This window comes from Salvelinus fontinalis, unplaced genomic scaffold, assembly GCF_029448725.1.
Source record: "Salvelinus fontinalis isolate EN_2023a unplaced genomic scaffold, ASM2944872v1 scaffold_0195, whole genome shotgun sequence".
In the NCBI taxonomy this organism is placed as follows: Eukaryota; Metazoa; Chordata; class Actinopteri; order Salmoniformes; family Salmonidae; genus Salvelinus; species Salvelinus fontinalis.
The window spans coordinates 99786-122500 of NW_026600404.1; the positions used below are offsets into that span (position 1 = coordinate 99786).

General features: G+C 44.6%; 11 non-coding genes across 11 annotated transcripts; all 11 read right to left on the minus strand.

Moving 5' to 3' along the window:
* Nucleotides 1-3290: 3290 nt before the first annotated feature.
* On the minus strand, nucleotides 3291-3363 carry trnar-ccu (transfer RNA arginine (anticodon CCU)). Its single transcript has one exon. It is a non-coding gene; the product is annotated as a tRNA-Arg (tRNA).
* A 3373-nt stretch (nucleotides 3364-6736) lies between these two features.
* Nucleotides 6737-6809, minus strand: trnar-ccu (transfer RNA arginine (anticodon CCU)). Its single transcript has one exon. It is a non-coding gene; the product is annotated as a tRNA-Arg (tRNA).
* Nucleotides 6810-7577: 768 nt separating this feature from the next.
* trnar-ccu (transfer RNA arginine (anticodon CCU)) lies at nucleotides 7578-7650 on the minus strand. The gene has a single exon. It is a non-coding gene; the product is annotated as a tRNA-Arg (tRNA).
* A 1320-nt stretch (nucleotides 7651-8970) lies between these two features.
* On the minus strand, nucleotides 8971-9043 carry trnar-ccu (transfer RNA arginine (anticodon CCU)). The gene has a single exon. It is a non-coding gene; the product is annotated as a tRNA-Arg (tRNA).
* A 1051-nt stretch (nucleotides 9044-10094) lies between these two features.
* Nucleotides 10095-10167, minus strand: trnar-ccu (transfer RNA arginine (anticodon CCU)). Its single transcript has one exon. It is a non-coding gene; the product is annotated as a tRNA-Arg (tRNA).
* A 212-nt stretch (nucleotides 10168-10379) lies between these two features.
* trnar-ccu (transfer RNA arginine (anticodon CCU)) lies at nucleotides 10380-10452 on the minus strand. Its single transcript has one exon. It is a non-coding gene; the product is annotated as a tRNA-Arg (tRNA).
* A 1541-nt stretch (nucleotides 10453-11993) lies between these two features.
* Nucleotides 11994-12065, minus strand: trnam-cau (transfer RNA methionine (anticodon CAU)). Its single transcript has one exon. It is a non-coding gene; the product is annotated as a tRNA-Met (tRNA).
* An 844-nt stretch (nucleotides 12066-12909) lies between these two features.
* trnar-ccu (transfer RNA arginine (anticodon CCU)) lies at nucleotides 12910-12982 on the minus strand. The gene has a single exon. It is a non-coding gene; the product is annotated as a tRNA-Arg (tRNA).
* A 133-nt stretch (nucleotides 12983-13115) lies between these two features.
* trnam-cau (transfer RNA methionine (anticodon CAU)) lies at nucleotides 13116-13187 on the minus strand. Its single transcript has one exon. It is a non-coding gene; the product is annotated as a tRNA-Met (tRNA).
* Nucleotides 13188-20093: 6906 nt separating this feature from the next.
* trnat-cgu (transfer RNA threonine (anticodon CGU)) lies at nucleotides 20094-20165 on the minus strand. Its single transcript has one exon. It is a non-coding gene; the product is annotated as a tRNA-Thr (tRNA).
* A 212-nt stretch (nucleotides 20166-20377) lies between these two features.
* trnam-cau (transfer RNA methionine (anticodon CAU)) lies at nucleotides 20378-20449 on the minus strand. Its single transcript has one exon. It is a non-coding gene; the product is annotated as a tRNA-Met (tRNA).
* Nucleotides 20450-22715: the final 2266 nt, after the last annotated feature.

Consider the following 22715-nt stretch of genomic DNA (forward strand, 5'->3'; position numbering starts at 1 on the left):
CAGAAGAGGTAAAAAAATATACAATGGCAGGCACTGACAAATGCCCATGAAATTACGAATTTTTTATTTTTGTTCATACTCCATTGCTAAAAAAACATGTTAGCAGAGGATGGTTTCGATCCATCGACCTCTGGGTTATGGGCCCAGCACGCTTCCGCTGCGCCACTCTGCTTACAACCAGCCCAGATGGGACTTGAACCCACAATCCCTGGCTTAGGAGGCCAGTGTCTTATCCATTAGGCCACTGGGGCACTGTGTTCTCAGTAAGACCTATACGAACTGATAGAAGAGGTAAAAAAATATATAATGGCAGGCACTGACAAATGCCCATGAAATTACGAATTTTTTATTTTTGTTCATACTCCATTGCTAAAAAAACATGTTAGCAGAGGATGGTTTCGATCCATCGACCTCTGGGTTATGGGCACAGCACGCTTCCGCTGCGCCACTCTGCTTCCAACCATCCCAGATGGGACTTGAAACCACAATACCTGGCTTAGGAGGCCAGTGCATTATCCAGTAGGCCACTGGGGCACTGTGTTCTCAGTATGACCTATACGAACTGATAGAAGAGGTAAAAAAATATATAATTGCAGGCACTGACAAATGCACATGAAATTACGATTTTTTTTATTTTTGTTCGTACTCCATTGCTAAAAAAAACAGGTTAGCTGAGGTTTGTTTCGATCCATCGACCTCTGGGTTATGGGCCCATTACGCTTCCGCTGCGCCACTCTGCTTCCAACCACCCAAGATTGGACCCACAAACCCTGACTTAGGAGTACAGTATCTTATCCATTAGGCCACTGGGGCACTGTGTTCTCAGTGTGACCTATACGAACTGATAGAAGAGGTAAAAAAATATATAATGGCAGGCACTGACAAATGCCCATGAAATTACGAATTTTTTATTTTTGTTCGTACTCCATTGCTAAAAAAACAGGTTAGCAGAGGATGGTTTCGATCCATCGACCTCTGGGTTATGGGCCCAGCACGCATCCACTGCGCCACGCTGCTTCCAACCACCCAAGATTGGACCCACAATCCCTGACTTAGGAGTACAGTATCTTATCCATTAGGCCACTGGGGCACTGTGTTCTCAGTATGACCTATACGAACTGATAGAAGAGGTAAAAACATATATAATGGCAGGCACTGACAAATGCCCATGAAATTACGATTTTTTTATTTTTGTTCATACTCCATTGCTAAAAAAACATGTTAGCAGAGGATGGTTTCGATCCATCGACCTCTGGGTTATGGGCCCAGCACGCTTCCGCTGTCCCACTCTGCTTCCAACCACCCCAGATGGGACTTGAACCCACAATCCCTGGCTTAGGAGGCTAGTGCCTTATCCAGTAGGCCACTGGGGCACTGTGTTTTCAGTAAGACCTATACGAACTGATAGAAGAGGTAAAAAAATATATAATGGCAGGCACTGACAAATGCCCATGAAATTACGAATTTTTTATTTTTGTTCGTACTCCATTGCTAAAAAAACATGTTAGCAGAGGATGGTTTCGATCCATCGACCTCTGGGTTATGGGCCCAGCACGCTTCCGCTGCGCCACTCTGCTTCCAACCATCCCAGATGGGACTTGAAACCACAATACCTGGCTTAGGAGGCCAGTGCATTATCCAGTAGGCCACTGGGGCACTGTGTTCTCAGTATGACCTATACGAACTGATAGAAGAGGTAAAAAAATATATAATTGCAGGCACTGACAAATGCACATGAAATTACGATTTTTTTTTATTTTTGTTCGTACTCCATTGCTAAAAAAAACAGGTTAGCAGAGGATGGTTTCGATCCATCGACCTCTGGGTTATGGGCCCAGCACGCTTCCGCTGCGCCACTCTGCTTCCAACCACCCCAGATGGGACTTGAACCCACAATCCCTGGCTTAGGAGGCGAGTGCCTTATCCATTAGGCCACTGGGGCACTGTGTTCTCAGTATGACCTATACGAACTGATAGAAGAGGTAAAAAAATATACAATGGCAGGCACTGACAAATGCCCATGAAATTACGAATTTTTTATTTTTGTTCATACTCCATTGCTAAAAAAAACAGGTTAGCAGAGGATGGTTTCGATCCATCGACCTCTGGGTTATGGGCCCAGCACGCTTCCGCTGCGCCACTCTGCTTCCAACCACCCCTGATGGGACTTGAACCCACAATCCCTGGCTTAGGAGGCAAGTGCCTTATCTATTAGGCCACTGGGGCACTGTGTTCTCAGTATGACCTATACGAACTGATAGAAGAGGTAAAAAAATATATAATGGCAGGCACTGACAAATGCCCATGAAATTACGAATTTTTTATTTTTGTTCAAACTCCATTGCTAAAAAAACATGTTAGCAGAGGATGGTTACGATCCATCGACCTCTGGGTTATGGGCCCAGCACGCTTCCGCTGCGCCACTCTGCTTCCAACCATCCCAGATGGGACTTGAAACCACAATACCTGGCTTAGGAGGCCAGTGCATTATCCAGTAGGCCACTGGGGCACTGTGCTCTCAGTATGACCTATACGAACTGATAGAAGAGGTAAAAAAATATATAATTGCAGGCACTGACAAATGCACATGAAATTACGATTTTTTTTTATTTTTGTTCGTACTCCATTGCTAAAAAAAACAGGTTAGCAGAGGATGGTTTCGATCCATCGACCTCTGGGTTATGGGCCCAGCACGCTTCCGCTGCGCCACTCTGCTTCCAACCACCCCAGATGGGACTTAAACCCACAATCCCTGGCTTAGGAGGCGAGTGCCTTATCCATTAGGCCACTGGGGCACTGTGTTCTCAGTATGACCTATACGAACTGATAGAAGAGGTAAAAAAATATAAAATGGCAGGCACTGACAAATGCCCATGAAATTACGATTTTTTTTATTTTTGTTCGTACTCCATTGCTAAAAAAAACAGGTTAGCAGAGGATGGTTTCGATCCATCGACCTCTGGGTTATGGGCCCAGCACGCTTCCGCTGCGCCACTCTGCTTCCAACCACCCCTGATGGGACTTGAACCCACAATCCCTGGCTTAGGAGGCAAGTGCCTTATCTATTAGGCCACTGGGGCACTGTGTTCTCAGTATGACCTATACGAACTGATAGAAGAGGTAAAAAAATATATAATGGCAGGCACTGACAAATGCCCATGAAATTACGAATTTTTTATTTTTGTTCATACTCCATTGCTAAAAAAACATGTTAGCAGAGGATGGTTTCGATCCATCGACCTCTGGGTTATGGGCCCAGCACGCTTCCGCTGCGCCACTCTGCTTCCAACCACCCCAGATGGGACTTGAACCCACAATCCCTGGCTTAGGAGGCCAGTGCCTTATCCAGTAGGCCACTGGGGCACTGTGTTCTCAGTATGACCTATACGATCTGATAGAAGAGGTAAAAAAATATATAATGGCAGGCACTGACAAATGTCATGAAATTACGATTTTTTTTATTTTTGTTCGTACTCCATTGCTAAAAAAAATAGGTTAGCAGAGGATGGTTTCGATCCATCGACCTCTGGGTTATGGGCCCAGCACGCTTCCGCTGCGCCACTCTGCTTCCAACCACCCAAGATTGGACCCACAAACCCTGACTTAGGAGTACAGTATCTTATCCATTAGGCCACTGGGGCACTGTGTTCTCAGTATGACCTATACGAACTGATAGAAGAGGTAAAAAAATATATAATGGCAGGCACTGACAAATGCCCATGAAATTACGATTTTTTTTATTTTTGTTCGTACTCCATTGCTAAAAAAAACAGGTTAGCAGAAGATGGTTTCGATCCATCGACCTCTGGGTTATGGGCCCAGCACGCTTCGGCTGCGCCACTCTGCTTCCAACCACCCAAGATTGGACCCACAAACCCTGACTTAGGAGTACAGTATCTTGTCCATTAGGCCACTGGGGCACTGTGTTCTCAGTATGACCTATACGAACTGATAGAAGAGGTAAAAAAATATATAATGGCAGGCACTGACAAATGCCCATGAAATTACGATTTTTTTTATTTTTGTTCATACTCCATTGCTAAAAAAACATGTTAGCAGAGGATGGTTTCGATCCATCGACCTCTGGGTTATGGGCCCAGCACGCTTCCGCTGCTCCACTCTGCTTCCAACCACCCAAGATTGGACCCACAAACCCTGACTTAGGAGTACAGTATCTTATCCTGTTATGGCTGCACGCTGAATATTGAAAAAACTGGAAAATGTGTGCACATTTTCAAACGGCCTCCTAAGAAACTTTTTATTTTCCAATATGCATATATTTACTACTGTTGGATAGATAACAGTCTGTAGTTTCTAAAAAGGTTTGAATTGTTTCTCTAAGTCGAACAGAAATATTTTTACAGCCATTTTCCCAGCCGAATTGAGTTTCCCAAAATGCGATGTGTCTCTTTAAGACCTTCTCTATAAAAGGCCATTTGACTTGGGACCATAGGGACACGTCAGAGGCGTACGTCAGACTGTAATGCGGAAGTGAGAATTGAAAGGGGTCGAATATCTCGTCCCTGGACTGAATAACAGAACTTCTTGTAAAACCTGCGCAGTAAAAATAAAAATCCGGGCGCGAAGGATAATTAGATCTCGGCTTCTGGAACAAGGTAGATAACTTTGAATATGATGCCTGACTACGATATTATTTGCTACATGTCACAAAATCATCCTAAAGGTTGTTTTTTCAATATACTTTAATTATATTATTGCAATTTATTCTGGACTTTAGATGTGAAACGACGGAAGAATTTTTTGAAGAAACGCTTTCTGGCGCAGCAATGCTACCGTGCTAGCTAACCAAAGAGGGAAATCATTCGTTCTGGAACCCAACTAAAGACTCTACTGGACATTGGACCCCGTTACAACATTCTGATGGAGTACCAAGAAAGATAAGACCCAATTTGGGATGCTTTTTCATATATATGTCGAACTGTTGAATGCTAACGCTGCTAACTATGCTAGGCTAGCGCTTGACTAGAATCAATGCTGCCTTATGCTAGCTTATGATGTTAGCTAATATAACGATATATTGTGTTTTCGCTGTAAAACACTTCAAAAATCGGAAATGTTGTCTGTATTCACAAGATATCTGTCTTTCATTAGTTATCCACCATATGTTTTTCTGAAATGTTTTATGAGGTGTAATTAGTAGCCGACGTTGGTGTATGTATTTTCTCTGGCTACTCCCGGCTGGATTCAGACTGTAGCTATGTATTAGCATTTTTGGGTAGCATCAATGTAAAACAGATTTATAGCTAAAATATGCACTTTTTATGAACAAAACATAGATTTATTGTGTAACATGTTATATGACTGTCATCTGAGGTCGTTTTTTCTGGGCTCTTTAGGTTGGTTTTAGTTTATTTCGGTTGGTTGTGCATGCTACTTCAATCATAATTCATACTTCATAATCATAATTCATACGTGTCTGTCCACTTTTGTATTTGGTGGTGAGCTAACATAAATATATGTGGTGTTTTCTCTGTAAAACATTTAAAAAATCGGACATGTTGGCTGGATTGACAAGATGTTTATCTTTCAAATGCTGTATTGGACTTGTTAATGTGTAAAAGTTAAATATTTTTAAAAAATAGATTTTGAATTTCGCGCTCTGCAGCTGTTGTCATTTTCGGTCCGAGGTCGGGCTTGCACCCCAAACAGGTTATCCATTAGGCCACTGGGGCACTGTGTTATCAGTATGACCTATATGAACTGATAGAAGAGGTAAAAACATATATAATGGCAGGCACTGACAAATGCCCATGAAATTACGAATTTTTTATTTTTGTTCGTACTCCATTGCTAAAAAAACAGGTTAGCAGACTATGGTTTCGATCCATCGACCTCTGGGTTATGGGCCCAGCACGCTTCCGCTGCGCCACTCTGCTTCCAACCACCCAAGATTGGACCCACAAACCCTGACTTAGGAGTACAGTATCTTATCCATTAGGCAACTGGGGCACTGTGTTCTCAGTGTGACCTATACGAACTGATAGAAGAGGTAAAAAAATATATAATGGCAGGCACTGACAAATGCCCATGAAATTACGATTTTTTTATTTTTGTTCGTACTCCATTGCTAAAAAAAAAGGTTAGCAGATGATGGTTTCGATCCATCGACCTCTGGGTTATGGGCCAAGCACGCTTCCGCTGCGCCACTCTGCTTCCAACCACCCAAGATTGGACCCACAAACCCTGACTTAGGAGTACAGTATCTTATCCATTAGGCCACTGGGGCACTGTGTTATCAGTATGACCTATATGAACTGATAGAAGAGGTAAAAACATATATAATGGCAGGCACTGACAAATGCCCATGAAATTACGAATTTTTTATTTTTGTTCGTACTCCATTGCTAAAAAAACAGGTTAGCAGAGGATGGTTTCGATCCATCGACCTTTGGGTTATGGGCCCAGCACGCTTCCGCTGCGCCACTCTGCTTCCAACCACCCAAGATTGGACCCACAAACCCTGACTTAGGAGTACAGTATCTTATCCATTAGGCAACTGGGGCACTTTGTTCTCAGTGTGACCTATACGAACTGATAGAAGAGGTAAAAAAATATATAATGGCAGGCACTGACAAATGCCCATGAAATTACGATTTTTTTTATTTTTGTTCGTACTCCATTGCTAAAAAAAACAGGTTAGCAGAGGATGGTTTCGATCCATCGACCTCTGGGTTATGGGCCCAGCACGCTTCCGCTGCGCCACTCTGCTTCCAACCACCCCAGATGGGACTTGAACCCACAATCCCTGGCTTAGGAGGCCAGTGCCTTATCCATTAGGCCACTGGGGCACTGTGTTCTCAGTATGACCTATACGAACTGATAGAAGAGGTAAAAAAATATATAATTGCAGGCACTGACAAATGCACATGAAATTACGATTTTTTTTATTTTTGTTCGTACTCCATTGCTAAAAAAAACAGGTTAGCAGAGGATGGTTTCGATCCATCGACCTCTGGGTTATGGGCCAAGCACGCTTCCGCTGCGCCACTCTGCTTCCAACCACCCAAGATTGGACCCACAAACCCTGACTTAGGAGTACAGTATCTTATCCATTAGGCCACTGGGGCACTGTGTTATCAGTATGACCTATATGAACTGATAGAAGAGGTAAAAACATATATAATGGCAGGCACTGACAAATGCCCATGAAATTACGAATTTTTTATTTTTGTTCGTACTCCATTGCTAAAAAAACAGGTTAGCAGAGGATGGTTTCGATCCATCGACCTCTGGGTTATGGGCCCAGCACGCTTCCGCTGCGCCACTCTGCTTCCAACCACCCAAGATTGGACCCACAAACCCTGACTTAGGAGTACAGTATCTTATCCATTAGGCAACTGGGGCACTTTGTTCTCAGTGTGACCTATACGAACTGATAGAAGAGGTAAAAAAATATATAATGGCAGGCACTGACAAATGCCCATGAAATTACGATTTTTTTTATTTTTGTTCGTACTCCATTGCTAAAAAAAACAGGTTAGCAGAGGATGGTTTCGATCCATCGACCTCTGGGTTATGGGCCCAGCACGCTTCCGCTGCGCCACTCTGCTTCCAACCACCCCAGATGGGACTTGAACCCACAATCCCTGGCTTAGGAGGCCAGTGCCTTATCCATTAGGCCACTGGGGCACTGTGTTCTCAGTATGACCTATACGAACTGATAGAAGAGGTAAAAAAATATATAATGGCAGGCACTGACAAATGCCCATGAAATTACGATTTTTTTATTTTTGTTCGTACTCCATTGCTAAAAAAACAGGTAAGCAGATGATGGTTTCGATCCATCGACCTCTGGGTTATGGGCCCAGCACGCTTCCGCTGCTCCACTCTGCTTCCAACCACCCAAGATTGGACCCACAAACCCTGACTTAGGAGTACAGTATCTTATCCATTAGGCCACTGGGGCACTGTGTTATCAGTATGACCTATATGAACTGATAGAAGAGGTAAAAACATATATAATGGCAGGCACTGACAAATGCCCATGAAATTACGAATTTTTTATTTTTGTTCGTACTCCATTGCTAAAAAAACAGGTTAGCAGACTATGGTTTCGATCCATCGACCTCTGGGTTATGGGCCCAGCACGCTTCCGCTGCGCCACTCTGCTTCCAACCACCCAAGATTGGACCCACAAACCCTGACTTAGGAGTACAGTATCTTATCCATTAGGCAACTGGGGCACTGTGTTCTCAGTGTGACCTATACGAACTGATAGAAGAGGTAAAAAAATATATAATGGCAGGCACTGACAAATGCCCATGAAATTACGATTTTTTTATTTTTGTTCGTACTCCATTGCTAAAAAAAAAGGTTAGCAGATGATGGTTTCGATCCATCGACCTCTGGGTTATGGGCCAAGCACGCTTCCGCTGCGCCACTCTGCTTCCAACCACCCAAGATTGGACCCACAAACCCTGACTTAGGAGTACAGTATCTTATCCATTAGGCCACTGGGGCACTGTGTTATCAGTATGACCTATATGAACTGATAGAAGAGGTAAAAACATATATAATGGCAGGCACTGACAAATGCCCATGAAATTACGAATTTTTTATTTTTGTTCGTACTCCATTGCTAAAAAAACAGGTTAGCAGAGGATGGTTTCGATCCATCGACCTCTGGGTTATGGGCCCAGCACGCTTCCGCTGCGCCACTCTGCTTCCAACCACCCAAGATTGGACCCACAAACCCTGACTTAGGAGTACAGTATCTTATCCATTAGGCAACTGGGGCACTTTGTTCTCAGTGTGACCTATACGAACTGATAGAAGAGGTAAAAAAATATATAATGGCAGGCACTGACAAATGCCCATGAAATTACGATTTTTTTTATTTTTGTTCGTACTCCATTGCTAAAAAAAACAGGTTAGTAGAGGATGGTTTCTATCCATCGACCTCTGGGTTATGGGCCCAGCACGCTTCCGCTGCGCCACTCTGCTTCCAACCACCCCAGATGGGACTTGAACCCACAATCCCTGGCTTAGGAGGCCAGTGCCTTATCCATTAGGCCACTGGGGCACTGTGTTCTCAGTATGACCTATACGAACTGATAGAAGAGGTAAAAAAATATATAATAGCAGGCACTGACAAATGCACATGAAATTACGATTTTTTTTATTTTTGTTCGTACTCCATTGCTAAAAAAAACAGGTTAGCAGAGGATGGTTTCGATCCATCGACCTCTGGGTTATGGGCCCAGCACGCTTCCGATGCGCCACTCTGCTTCCAACCACCCCAGATGGGACTTGAACCCACAATCCCTGGCTTAGGAGGCCAGTGCCTTATCCATTAGGCAACTGGGGCACTGTGTTCTCAGTGTGACCTATACGAACTGATAGAAGAGGTAAAAAAATATATAATGGCAGGCACTGACAAATGCCCATGAAATTACGATTTTTTTATTTTTGTTCGTACTCCATTGCTAAAAAAAAAGGTTAGCAGATGATGGTTTCGATCCATCGACCTCTGGGTTATGGGCCAAGCACGCTTCCGCTGCGCCACTCTGCTTCCAACCACCCAAGATTGGACCCACAAACCCTGACTTAGGAGTACAGTATCTTATCCATTAGGCCACTGGGGCACTGTGTTATCAGTATGACCTATATGAACTGATAGAAGAGGTAAAAACATATATAATGGCAGGCACTGACAAATGCCCATGAAATTACGAATTTTTTATTTTTGTTCGTACTCCATTGCTAAAAAAACAGGTTAGCAGAGGATGGTTTCGATCCATCGACCTCTGGGTTATGGGCCCAGCACGCTTCCGCTGCGCCACTCTGCTTCCAACCACCCAAGATTGGACCCACAAACCCTGACTTAGGAGTACAGTATCTTATCCATTAGGCAACTGGGGCACTTTGTTCTCAGTGTGACCTATACGAACTGATAGAAGAGGTAAAAAAATATATAATGGCAGGCACTGACAAATGCCCATGAAATTACGATTTTTTTTATTTTTGTTCGTACTCCATTGCTAAAAAAAACAGGTTAGTAGAGGATGGTTTCTATCCATCGACCTCTGGGTTATGGGCCCAGCACGCTTCCGCTGCGCCACTCTGCTTCCAACCACCCCAGATGGGACTTGAACCCACAATCCCTGGCTTAGGAGGCCAGTGCCTTATCCATTAGGCCACTGGGGCACTGTGTTCTCAGTATGACCTATACGAACTGATAGAAGAGGTAAAAAAATATATAATTGCAGGCACTGACAAATGCACATGAAATTACGATTTTTTTTATTTTTGTTCGTACTCCATTGCTAAAAAAAACAGGTTAGCAGAGGATGGTTTCGATCCATCGACCTCTGGGTTATGGGCCCAGCACGCTTCCGATGCGCCACTCTGCTTCCAACCACCCCAGATGGGACTTGAACCCACAATCCCTGGCTTAGGAGGCCAGTGCCTTATCCATTAGGCCACTGGGGCACTGTGTTCTCAGTATGACCTATACGAACTGATAGAAGAGGTAAAAAAATATATAATTGCAGGCACTGACAAATGCACATGAAATTACGATTTTTTTTATTTTTGTTCGTACTCCATTGTTAAAAAAAATAGGTTAGCAGAGGATGGTTTCGATCCATCGACCTCTGGGTTATGGGCCCAGCACGCTTCCGCTGCGCCACTCTGCTTCCAACCACCCAAGATTGGACCCACAAACGCTGACTTAGGAGTACAGTATCTTATCCATTAGGCCACTGGGGCACTGTGTTCTCAGTATGACCTATACGAACTGATAGAAGAGGTAAAAAAATATATAATGGCAGGCACTGACAAATGCCCATGAAATTACGAATTTTTTATTTTTGTTCGTACTCCATTGCTAAAAAAACAGGTTAGCAGAGGATGGTTTCGATCCATCGACCTCTGGGTGATAGGCCCAGCACGCATCCACTGCGCCACTCTGCTTCCAACCACCCAAGATTGGACCCACAATCCCTGACTTAGGAGTACAGTATCTTATCCATTAGGCCACTGGGGTACTGTGTTCTCAGTATGACCTATACGAACTGATAGAAGAGGTAAAAAAATATATAATGGCAGGCACTGACAAATGCCCATGAAATTACGAATTTTTTATTTTTGTTCATACTCCATTGCTAAAAAAACATGTTAGCAGAGGATGGTTTCGGTCCATCGACCTCTGGGTTATGGGCCCAGCACGCTTCCGTTGCGCCACTCTGCTTCCAACCACCCCAGATGGGACTTGAACCCACAATCCCTGGCTTAGGAGGCTAGTGCCTTATCCAGTAGGCCACTGGGGCACTGTGTTCTCAGTATGACCTATACGAACTGATAGAAGAGGTAAAAAAATATATAATGGCAGGCACTGACAAATGCCCATGAAATTACGAATTTTTTATTTTTGTTCGTACTCCATTGCTAAAAAAAACAGGTTAGCAGAGGATGGTTTCGATCCATCGACCTCTGGGTTATGGGCCCAGCACGCTTCCGCTGCGCCACTCTGCTTCCAACCACCCCAGATGGGACTTGAACCCACAATCCCTGGCTTAGGAGGCTAGTGCCTTATCCAGTAGTCCACTGGGGCACTGTGTTCTCAGTATGACCTATACGAACTGATAGAAGAGGTAAAAAAATATATAATTGCAGGCACTGACAAATGCACATGAAATTACGATTTTTTTTATTTTTGTTCGTACTCCATTGCTAAAAAAAACAGGTTAGCAGAGGATGGTTTCGATCCATCGACCTCTGGGTTATGGGCCCAGCACGCTTCCGCTGCGCCACTCTGCTTCCAACCACCCCAGTTGGGACTTGAACCCACAATCCCTGGCTTAGGAGGCCAGTGCCTTATCCAGTAGGCCACTGGGGCACTGTGTTCTCAGTATGACCTATACGATCTGATAGAAGAGGTAAAAAAATATATAATGGCAGGCACTGACAAATGTCATGAAATTACGTTTTTTTTTATTTTTGTTCGTACTCCATTGCTAAAAAAAACAGGTTAGCAGAGGATGGTTTCGAACCATCGACCTCTGGGTTATGGGCCCAGCACGCTTCCGCTGCGCCACTCTGCTTCCAACAGCCCAAGATTGGACCCACAAACCCTGACTTAGGAGTACAGTATCTTATCCATTAGGCCACTGGGGCACTGTGTTCTCAGTGTGACCTATACGAACTGATAGAAGAGGTAAAAAAATATATAATGGCAGGCACTGACAAATGCCCATGAAATTACGAATTTTTTATTTTTGTTCGTACTCCATTGCTAAAAAAACAGGTTAGCAGAGGATGGTTTTGATCCATCGACCTCTGGGTGATGGGCCCAGCACGCATCCACTGCGCCACTCTGCTTCCAACCACCCAAGATTGGACCCACAATCCCTGACTTAGGAGTACAGTATCTTATCCATTAGGCCACTGGGGCACTGTGTTCTCAGTATGACCTATACGAACTGATAGAAGAGGTAAAAAAATATATAATGGCAGGCACTGACAAATGCCCATGAAATTACGAATTTTTTATTTTTGTTCATACTCCATTGCTAAAAAAACATGTTAGCAGAGGATGGTTTCGGTCCATCGACCTCTGGGTTATGGGCCCAGCACGCTTCCGTTGCGCCACTCTGCTTCCAACCACCCCAGATGGGACTTGAACCCACAATCCCTGGCTTAGGAGGCTAGTGCCTTATCCAGTACGCCACTGGGGCACTGTGTTCTCAGTATGACCTATACGAACTGATAGAAGAGGTAAAAAAATATATAATGGCAGGCACTGACAAATGCCCATGAAATTACGAATTTTTTATTTTTGTTCGTACTCCATTGCTAAAAAAAACAGGTTAGCAGAGGATGGTTTCGATCCATCGACCTCTGGGTTATGGGCCCAGCACGCTTCCGCTGCGCCACTCTGCTTCCAACCACCCCAGATGGGACTTGAACCCACAATCCCTGGCTTAGGAGGCCAGTGCCTTATCCATTAGGCCACTGGGGCACTGTGTTCTCAGTATGACCTATACGAACTGATAGAAGAGGTAAAAAAATATATAATGGCAGGCACTGACAAATGTCATGAAATTACGTTTTTTTTTATTTTTGTTCGTACTCCATTGCTAAAAAAAACAGGTTAGCAGAGGATGGTTTCGAACCATCGACCTCTGGGTTATGGGCCCAGCACGCTTCCGCTGCGCCACTCTGCTTCCAACAGCCCAAGATTGGACCCACAAACCCTGACTTAGGAGTACAGTATCTTATCCATTAGGCCACTGGGGCACTGTGTTCTCAGTGTGACCTATACGAACTGATAGAAGAGGTTAAAAAATATATAATGGCAGGCACTGACAAATGCCCATGAAATTACGAATTTTTTATTTTTGTTCGTACTCCATTGCTAAAAAAACAGGTTAGCAGAGGATGGTTTCGATCCATCGACCTCTGGGTTATGGGCCCAGCACGCTTCCGCTGCGCCACTCTGCTTCCAACAGCCCAAGATTGGACCCACAAACCCTGACTTAGGAGTACAGTATCTTATCCATTAGGCCACTGGGGCACTGTGTTCTCAGTGTGACCTATACGAACTGATAGAAGAGGTAAAAAAATATATAATGGCAGGCACTGACAAATGCCCATGAAATTACGAATTTTTTATTTTTGTTCGTACTCCATTGCTAAAAAAACAGGTTAGCAGAGGATGGTTTCGATCCATCGACCTCTGGGTGATGGGCCCAGCACGCATCCACTGCGCCACTCTGCTTCCAACCACCCAAGATTGGACCCACAATCCCTGACTTAGGAGTACAGTATCTTATCCATTAGGCCACTGGGGCACTGTGTTCTCAGTATGACCTATACGAACTGATAGAAGAGGTAAAAAAATATATAATGGCAGGCACTGACAAATGCCCATGAAATTACGAATTTTTTATTTTTGTTCATACTCCATTGCTAAAAAAACATGTTAGCAGAGGATGGTTTCGGTCCATCGACCTCTGGGTTATGGGCCCAGCACGCTTCCGTTGCGCCACTCTGCTTCCAACCACCCCAGATGGGACCCACAAACCCTGACTTAGGAGTACAGTATCTTATCCATTAGGCCACTGGGGCACTGTGTTCTCAGTGTGACCTATACGAACTGATAGAAGAGGTAAAAAAATATATAATGGCAGGCACTGACAAATGCCCATGAAATTACGAATTTTTTATTTTTGTTCGTACTCCATTGCTAAAAAAACAGGTTAGCAGAGGATGGTTTCGATCCATCGACCTCTGGGTGATGGGCCCAGCACGCATCCACTGCGCCACTCTGCTTCCAACCACCCAAGATTGGACCCACAATCCCTGACTTAGGAGTACAGTATCTTATCCATTAGGCCACTGGGGCACTGTGTTCTCAGTATGACCTATACGAACTGATAGAAGAGGTAAAAAAATATATAATGGCAGGCACTGACAAATGCCCATGAAATTACGATTTTTTTATTTTTGTTCATACTCCATTGCTAAAAAAACAGGTTAGCAGAGGATGGTTTCGATCCATCGACCTCTGGGTTATGGGCCCAGCACGCTTCCGCTGCGCCACTCTGCTTCCAACAGCCCAAGATTGGACCCACAAACCCTGACTTAGGAGTACAGTATCTTATCCATTAGGCCACTGGGGCACTGTGTTCTCAGTGTGACCTATACGAACTGATAGAAGAGGTAAAAAAATATATAATGGCAGGCACTGACAAATGCCCATGAAATTACGAATTTTTTATTTTTGTTCGTACTCCATTGCTAAAAAAACAGGTTAGCAGAGGATGGTTTCGATCCATCGACCTCTGGGTGATGGGCCCAGCACGCATCCACTGCGCCACTCTGCTTCCAACCACCCAAGATTGGACCCACAATCCCTGACTTAGGAGTACAGTATCTTATCCATTAGGCCACTGGGGCACTGTGTTCTCAGTATGACCTATACGAACTGATAGAAGAGGTAAAAAAATATATAATGGCAGGCACTGACAAATGCCCATGAAATTACGAATTTTTTATTTTTGTTCATACTCCATTGCTAAAAAAACATGTTAGCAGAGGATGGTTTCGGTCCATCGACCTCTGGGTTATGGGCCCAGCACGCTTCCGTTGCGCCACTCTGCTTCCAACCACCCCAGATGGGACCCACAAACCCTGACTTAGGAGTACAGTATCTTATCCATTAGGCCACTGGGGCACTGTGTTCTCAGTGTGACCTATACGAACTGATAGAAGAGGTAAAAAAATATATAATGGCAGGCACTGACAAATGCCCATGAAATTACGAATTTTTTATTTTTGTTCGTACTCCATTGCTAAAAAAACAGGTTAGCAGAGGATGGTTTCGATCCATCGACCTCTGGGTGATGGGCCCAGCACGCATCCACTGCGCCACTCTGCTTCCAACCACCCAAGATTGGACCCACAATCCCTGACTTAGGAGTACAGTATCTTATCCATTAGGCCACTGGGGCACTGTGTTCTCAGTATGACCTATACGAACTGATAGAAGAGGTAAAAAAATATATAATGGCAGGCACTGACAAATGCCCATGAAATTACGATTTTTTTATTTTTGTTCATACTCCATTGCTAAAAAAACATGTTAGCAGAGGATGGTTTCGGTCCATCGACCTCTGGGTTATGGGCCCAGCACGCTTCCGTTGCGCCACTCTGCTTCCAACCACCCCAGATGGGACTTGAACCCACAATCCCTGGCTTAGGAGGCTAGTGCCTTATCCAGTAGGCCACTGGGGCACTGTGTTCTCAGTATGACCTATACGAACTGATAGAAGAGGTAAAAAAATATATAATGGCAGGCACTGACAAATGCCCATGAAATTACGAATTTTTTATTTTTGTTCGTACTCCATTGCTAAAAAAAACAGGTTAGCAGAGGATGGTTTCGATCCATCGACCTCTGGGTTATGGGCCCAGCACGCTTCCGCTGCGCCACTCTGCTTCCAACCACCCCAGATGGGACTTGAACCCACAATCCCTGGCTTAGGAGGCTAGTGCCTTATCCAGTAGTCCACTGGGGCACTGTGTTCTCAGTATGACCTATACGAACTGATAGAAGAGGTAAAAAAATATATAATGGTAGGCACTGACAAATGCCCATGAAATTACGAATTTTTTATTTTTGTTCGTACTCCATTGCTAAAAAAACAGGTTAGCAGAGGATGGTTTCGATCCATCGACCTCTGGGTTATGGGCCCAGCACGCTTCCGCTGCGCCACTCTGCTTCCAACAGCCCAAGATTGGACCCACAAACCCTGACTTAGGAGTACAGTATCTTTTCCATTAGGCCACTGGGGCACTGTGTTCTCAGTGTGACCTATACGAACTGATAGAAGAGGTAAAAAAATATATAATGGCAGGCACTGACAAATGCCCATGAAATTACGAATTTTTTATTTTTGTTCGTACTCCATTGCTAAAAAAACAGGTTAGCAGAGGATGGTTTCGATCCATCGACCTCTGGGTGATGGGCCCAGCACGCATCCACTGCGCCACTCTGCTTCCAACCACCCAAGATTGGACCCACAATCCCTGACTTAGGAGTACAGTATCTTATCCATTAGGCCACTGGGGCACTGTGTTCTCAGTATGACCTATACGAACTGATAGAAGAGGTAAAAAAATATATAATGGCAGGCACTGACAAATGCCCATGAAATTACGAATTTTTTATTTTTGTTCATACTCCATTGCTAAAAAAACATGTTAGCAGAGGATGGTTTCGGTCCATCGACCTCTGGGTTATGGGCCCAGCACGCTTCCGTTGCGCCACTCTGCTTCCAACCACCCCAGATGGGACCCACAAACCCTGACTTAGGAGTACAGTATCTTATCCATTAGGCCACTGGGGCACTGTGTTCTCAGTGTGACCTATACGAACTGATAGAAGAGGTAAAAAAATATATAATGGCAGGCACTGACAAATGCCCATGAAATTACGAATTTTTTATTTTTGTTCGTACTCCATTGCTAAAAAAACAGGTTAGCAGAGGATGGTTTCGATCCATCGACCTCTGGGTGATGGGCCCAGCACGCATCCACTGCGCCACTCTGCTTCCAACCACCCAAGATTGGACCCACAATCCCTGACTTAGGAGTACAGTATCTTATCCATTAGGCCACTGGGGCACTGTGTTCTCAGTATGACCTATACGAACTGATAGAAGAGGTAAAAAAATATATAATGGCAGGCACTGACAAATGCCCATGAAATTACGAATTTTTTATTTTTGTTCATACTCCATTGCTAAAAAAACATGTTAGCAGAGGATGGTTTCGGTCCATCGACCTCTGGGTTATGGGCCCAGCACGCTTCCGTTGCGCCACTCTGCTTCCAACCACCCCAGATGGGACTTGAACCCACAATCCCTGGCTTAGGAGGCTAGTGCCTTATCCAGTAGGCCACTGGGGCACTGTGTTCTCAGTATGACCTATACGAACTGATAGAAGAGGTAAAAAAATATATAATGGCAGGCACTGACAAATGCCCATGAAATTACGAATTTTTTATTTTTGTTCGTAGTCCATTGCTAAAAAAAACAGGTTAGCAGAGGATGGTTTCGATCCATCGACCTCTGGGTTATGGGCCCAGCACGCTTCCGCTGCGCCACTCTGCTTCCAACCACCCCAGATGGGACTTGAACCCACAATCCCTGGCTTAGGAGGCTAGTGCCTTATCCAGTAGTCCACTGGGGCACTGTGTTCTCAGTGTGACCTATACGAACTGATAGAAGAGGTAAAAAAATATATAATGGTAGGCACTGACAAATGCCCATGAAATTACGAATTTTTTTTTTTTGTTCGTACTCCATTGCTAAAAAAACAGGTTAGCAGAGGATGGTTTCGATCCATCGACCTCTGGGTTATGGGCCCAGCACGCTTCCGCTGCGCCACTCTGCTTCCAACAGCCCAAGATTGGACCCACAAACCCTGACTTAGGAGTACAGTATCTTATCCATTAGGCCACTGGGGCACTGTGTTCTCAGTGTGACCTATACGAACTGATAGAAGAGGTAAAAAAATATATAATGGCAGGCACTGACAAATGCCCATGAAATTACGAATTTTTTATTTTTGTTCGTACTCCATTGCTAAAAAAACAGGTTAGCAGAGGATGGTTTCGATCCATCGACCTCTGGGTGATGGGCCCAGCACGCATCCACTGCGCCACTCTGCTTCCAACCACCCAAGATTGGACCCACAATCCCTGACTTAGGAGTACAGTATCTTATCCATTAGGCCACTGGGGCACTGTGTTCTCAGTATGACCTATACGAACTGATAGAAGAGGTAAAAAAATATATAATGGCAGGCACTGACAAATGCCCATGAAATTACGAATTTTTTATTTTTGTTCATACTCCATTGCTAAAAAAACAGGTTAGCAGAGGATGGTTTCGGTCCATCGACCTCTGGGTTATGGGCCCAGCACGCTTCCGTTGCGCCACTCTGCTTCCAACCACCCCAGATGGGACCCACAAACCCTGACTTAGGAGTACAGTATCTTATCCATTAGGCCACTGGGGCACTGTGTTCTCAGTGTGACCTATACGAACTGATAGAAGAGGTAAAAAAATATATAATGGCAGGCACTGACAAATGCCCATGAAATTACGATTTTTTTATTTTTGTTCGTACTCCATTGCTAAAAAAACAGGTTAGCAGAGGATGGTTTCGATCCATCGACCTCTGGGTGATGGGCCCAGCACGCATCCACTGCGCCACTCTGCTTCCAACCACCCAAGATTGGACCCACAATCCCTGACTTAGGAGTACAGTATCTTATCCATTAGGCCACTGGGGCACTGTGTTCTCAGTATGACCTATACGAACTGATAGAAGAGGTAAAAAAATATATAATGGCAGGCACTGACAAATGCCCATGAAATTACGAATTTTTTATTTTTGTTCATACTCCATTGCTAAAAAAACATGTTAGCAGAGGATGGTTTCGGTCCATCGACCTCTGGGTTATGGGCCCAGCACGCTTCCGTTGCGCCACTCTGCTTCCAACCACCCCAGATGGGACTTGAACCCACAATCCCTGGCTTAGGAGGCTAGTGCCTTATCCAGTAGGCCACTGGGGCACTGTGTTCTCAGTATGACCTATACGAACTGATAGAAGAGGTAAAAAAATATATAATGGCAGGCACTGACAAATGCCCATGAAATTACGAATTTTTTATTTTTGTTCGTACTCCATTGCTAAAAAAAACAGGTTAGCAGAGGATGGTTTCGATCCATCGACCTCTGGGTTATGGGCCCAGCACGCTTCCGCTGCGCCACTCTGCTTCCAACCACCCCAGATGGGACTTGAACCCACAATCCCTGGCTTAGGAGGCTAGTGCCTTATCCAGTAGTCCACTGGGGCACTGTGTTCTCAGTATGACCTATACGAACTGATAGAAGAGGTAAAAAAATATATAATGGCAGGCACTGACAAATGCCCATGAAATTACGATTTTTTTTATTTTTGTTCGTACTCCATTGCTAAAAAAAACAGGTTAGCAGAGGATGGTTTCGATCCATCGACCTCTGGGTTATGGGCCCAGCACGCTTCCGCTGGGCCACTCTGCTTCCAACCACCCCTGATGGGACTTGAACCCACAATCCCTGGCTTAGGAGGCAAGTGCCTTATCCATTAGGCCACTGGGGCACTGTGTTCTCAGTATGACCTATACGAACTGATAGAAGAGGTAAAAAAATATATAATGGCAGGCACTGACAAATGCCCATGAAATTACGAATTTTTTATTTTTGTTCATACTCCATTGCTAAAAAAACATGTCAGCAGAGGATGGTTTCGATCCATCGACCTCTGGGTTATGGGCCCAGCACGCTTCCGCTGCGCCACTCTGCTTCCAACCACCCCAGATGGGACTTGAACCCACAATCCCTGGCTTAGGAGGCAAGTGCCTTATCCATCAGGCCACTGGGGCACTGTGTTCTCAGTATGACCTATACGAACTGATAGAAGAGGTAAAAAAATATATAATGGCAGGCACTGACAAATGCCCATGAAATTACGAATTTTTTATTTTTGTTCATACTCCATTGCTAAAAAAACATGTTAGCAGAGGATGGTTTCGATCCATCGACCTCTGGGTTACGGGCCCAGCACGCTTCCGCTGCGCCACTCTGCTTCCAACCACCCCAGTTGGGACTTGAACCCACAATCCCTGGCTTAGGAGGCCAGTGCCTTATCCAGTAGGCCACTGGGGCACTGTGTTCTCAGTATGACCTATACGATCTGATAGAAGAGGTAAAAAAATATATAATGGCAGGCACTGACAAATGTCATGAAATTACGATTTTTTTTATTTTTGTTCGTACTCAATTGCTAAAAAAAACAGGTTAGCAGAGGATGGTTTCGAACCATCGACCTCTGGGTTATGGGCCCAGCACGCTTCCGCTGCGCCACTCTGCTTCCAACCACCCAAGATTGGACCCACAAACCCTGACTTAGGAGTACAGTATCTTATCCATTAGGCCACTGGGGCACTGTGTTCTCAGTGTGACCTATACGAACTGATAGAAGAGGTAAAAAAATATATAATGGCAGGCACTGACAAATGCCCATGAAATTACGAATTTTTTATTTTTGTTCGTACTCCATTGCTAAAAAAACAGGTTAGCAGAGGATGGTTTCGATCCATCGACCTCTGGGTTATGGGCCCAGCACGCATCCACTGCGCCACTCTGCTTCCAACCACCCAAGATTGGACCCACAATCCCTGACTCAGGAGTACAGTATCTTATCCATTAGGCCACTGGGGCACTGTGTTCTCAGTATGACCTATACGAACTGATAGAAGAGGTAAAAAAATATATAATGGCAGGCACTGACAAATGCCCATGAAATTACGATTTTTTTTATTTTTGTTCGTACTCCATTGCTAAAAAAAACAGGTTAGCAGAAGATGGTTTCGATCCATCCACCTCTGGGTTATGGGCCCAGCACGCTTCCGCTGCGCCACTCTGCTTCCAACCACCCAAGATTGGACCCACAAACCCTGACTTAGGAGTACAGTATCTTATCCATTAGGCCACTGGGGCACTGTGTTCTCAGTGTGACCTATACGAACTGATAGAAGAGGTAAAAAAATATATAATGGCAGGCACTGACAAATGCCCATGAAATTACGAATTTTTTATTTTTGTTCGTACTCCATTGCTAAAAAAACAGGTTAGCAGAGGATGGTTTCGATCCATCGACCTCTGGGTTATGGGCCCAGCACGCATCCACTGCGCCACTCTGCTTCCAACCACCCAAGATTGGACCCACAATCCCTGACTTAGGAGTACAGTATCTTATCCATTAGGCCACTGGGGCACTGTGTTCTCAGTATGACCTATACGAACTGATAGAAGAGGTAAAAAAATATATAATGGCAGGCACTGACAAATGCCCATGAAATTACGAATTTTTTATTTTTGTTCATACTCCATTGCTAAAAAAACATGTTAGCAGAGGATGGTTTCGGTCCATCGACCTCTGGGTTATGGGCCCAGCACGCTTCCGCTGCGCCACTCTGCTTCCAACCACCCCAGATGGGACTTGAACCCACAATCCCTGGCTTAGGAGGCTAGTGCCTTATCCAGTAGGCCACTGGGGCACTGTGTTCTCAGTATGACCTATACGAACTGATAGAAGAGGTAAAAAAATATAAAATGGCAGGCACTGACAAATGCCCATGAAATTACGAATTTTTTATTTTTGTTCGTACTCCATTGCTAAAAAAACAGGTTAGCAGAGGATGGTTTCGATCCATCGACCTCTGGGTTATGGGCCCAGCACGCATCCACTGCGCCACTCTGCTTCCAACCACCCAAGATTGGACCCACAATCCCTGACTCAGGAGTACAGTATCTTATCCATTAGGCCACTGGGGCACTGTGTTCTCAGTATGACCTATACGAACTGATAGAAGAGGTAAAAAAATATATAATGGCAGGCACTGACAAATGCCCATGAAATTACGATTTTTTTTATTTTTGTTCGTACTCCATTGCTAAAAAAAACAGGTTAGCAGAAGATGTTTTCGATCCATCGACCTCTGGGTTATGGGCCCAGCACGCTTCCGCTGCGCCACTCTGCTTCCAACCACCCAAGATTGGACCCACAAACCCTGACTTAGGAGTACAGTATCTTATCCATTAGGCCACTGGGGCACTGTGTTCTCAGTGTGACCTATACGAACTGATAGAAGAGGTAAAAAAATATATAATGGCAGGCACTGACAAATGCCCATGAAATTACGAATTTTTTATTTTTGTTCGTACTCCATTGCTAAAAAAACAGGTTAGCAGAGGATGGTTTCGATCCATCGACCTCTGGGTTATGGGCCCAGCACGCATCCACTGCGCCACTCTGCTTCCAACCACCCAAGATTGGACCCACAATCCCTGACTTAGGAGTACAGTATCTTATCCATTAGGCCACTGGGGCACTGTGTTCTCAGTATGACCTATACGAACTGATAGAAGAGGTAAAAAAATATATAATGGCAGGCACTGACAAATGCCCATGAAATTACGAATTTTTTATTTTTGTTCATACTCCATTGCTAAAAAAACATGTTAGCAGAGGATGGTTTCGGTCCATCGACCTCTGGGTTATGGGCCCAGCACGCTTCCGCTGCGCCACTATGCTTCCAACCACCCCAGATGGGACTTGAACCCACAATCCCTGG